This window comes from Sinocyclocheilus anshuiensis, unplaced genomic scaffold (assembly GCF_001515605.1).
Source record: "Sinocyclocheilus anshuiensis isolate Anshui unplaced genomic scaffold, SAMN03320099.WGS_v1.1 scaffold1031, whole genome shotgun sequence".
In the NCBI taxonomy this organism is placed as follows: domain Eukaryota; kingdom Metazoa; phylum Chordata; class Actinopteri; order Cypriniformes; family Cyprinidae; genus Sinocyclocheilus; species Sinocyclocheilus anshuiensis.
Genome location: NW_015542633.1, coordinates 712,335 through 714,491, shown reverse-complemented (window position 1 = coordinate 714,491; position 2,157 = coordinate 712,335). Strand labels below are relative to the sequence as shown.

The following is a 2,157-nucleotide window of genomic DNA, read 5'->3' as shown; positions in this document are numbered from 1 at the left end:
GTGTGGTTGTGTGTGTGTGTGTCAGTGTGAGTGTGTGTGTGTGTTTATGTGGGTGTGTGGGTGTGTGTGTGTGTGAAAATAATTCACAAAAAAGACAAACTTATTTTATTTCAGCCAATGCAGCGTTTCTCAATTTTATTTAGTTTAACTTAAAATAACTAAAACTGAAATTATTCTGAAGTTATTCAAATATTTTTTTAAATATAGTTTATTAATTTTTATTTCAGTTTTAGTTATTATATAAAACTATAATAAAAAATGTAATTACATTTTTCACAAAATATATAAATATTAATATATTCATATATGTCATTACAAAAGAATATTGCAGTATGACTGCAGAATGCATTGACTGACAAATCAAAATCACACAATTCAAAGAGCTGTGAATTACTCAAACTTGCCCTGTGCATTAATAAAGTCATATATGAAACCTGTGAGCACACCAACACAGCAGCTGTTTAACATCTTCAATCACGTGGTGTGTGTGTATCTGAGGAATGTCATGTCACTGTCCGCCTGCATTATTCCTGGCACACAGCGGATCTAAATGTGGCCGTGGGCCAGTAAATCTGAATACTGCACATAAATTCATAACTCACATTCACCAAACACTGAGAGATTAACCCTCCTTATGCTGGGCAAACATTTAAAATATCACCCCTGGCCTGCTAAAATTACAGCTCCTGGTCTGATAACATATTCTACAGATCCCAAATCAGTTTAGAAAAAATATCATTCGTTCTATTTCATTTTCCCCCATATACTACTGAATTATCAATTATAAACACATGGGCTCTGTTCCAGCACCCAGCCTTGCTGACTTCACAGGCAACACCCTTCAAAATAAAAAATAACCCATTTGAAACGCTCAACATATTGCCGTCAACAATGTAATAAATTATACTTTTATTTTTACCATAATATGTGATATTCTTTTTTTGGTATTGAATGAATTTTAAGCATATTTATTACCAGCAATTCTCTTGTTTCATCCACCATGGATGGATTATACTTTATTTCTTTCTCTGTAAAAAAAAATGAAATAAAATAATATTATATTAAAAACATTTTATTTTTCATAATATATAATATAAATATGATATAATTTTATTTTACAGCACATTTCTCAGAACACTAATATAAATTAAAATATGCATGATATTTTAGTATGTTTAACATTTCTTTCTCTGTATTTTTTTTTTACTTTTTTTATGAATTTTTGAAGTTGGAATAAAACAAAGACTACTAATGTTATTTCTGTCTTTCATTCATTTAAGTTAAACAATTATTTCAAAGTGTATTTTTTTAAATGCACACGCAATTCTGCCTTAGAATTTGTCCAAACGAAGGCATCTTACAGCAGCACATTTACATTTCTAATAGCTTTTGTGTATGGATCATGCTTCAGAATGCTGCCTATGGAAGCTCAACCTTTGGAACAAAATCGTGCTTTACTGTAGACGTTTTCAGATGATTTACACTGTGCAAATCAAACAAGAACACACGCAAGACTGTGTAGCAAACAGCTGCTCATGCGACAAAATATTTCCCTTTTAAAGCAACACGGCACTGCACGCATGAAAATCTGAGCAACTGAAAAGGAGGAGAGAGGAAGAGGGGAAAAGAGATGAAAAGAAGACTTAATCATTATCAATAGCTATTAACTTATATATTATAAACTCCTGCAACCCTACAGAGAATAAGCAGTGAGGAAAATAGATGGATAATCAACCAGAAGTGGGCTTTACACTCATTAGCTGTAGATCTGTAATGGCCTTATGGAAAAACCAGCAGACAGACGTTTCGGTCTTTCTCTTTCTCTGACTGACAGACTGTCAAGACACCAGTGACGATCTGTGATCGGAGCAAAAACACACACATCCCACAACACAACAGGCCTAACCATGACTAGTGATGAACCCATATATCGGCCTGGCATGGATGGTCACTTGGTGTCAATTCCAAGTGGATACTAGTGTGCATTTTCATGCCACAAAACTTACTGGTTTGAACTAAAGCAAGGGTTTTCAAACTGGGGTCGCAAGAGTGCTAGAGGTGGAAACGTTTAAAGAAACAGTGTAAAGAATGTTTAAAAATAAATAAATAAAATAATAAAATATAAATAAAATAATAATAACATTTTACTAATATATA

At 32.7% G+C, this 2,157-nt stretch overlaps 1 protein-coding gene across 1 annotated transcript in view; it reads right to left on the bottom strand.

The window, feature by feature from the left end:
* The window catches only part of LOC107694524 (alpha-adducin-like), a 43,655-nt gene that overhangs the window by 40,423 nt on the left and 1,075 nt on the right, over window positions 1-2,157 (bottom strand). The window lies entirely within an intron of this gene.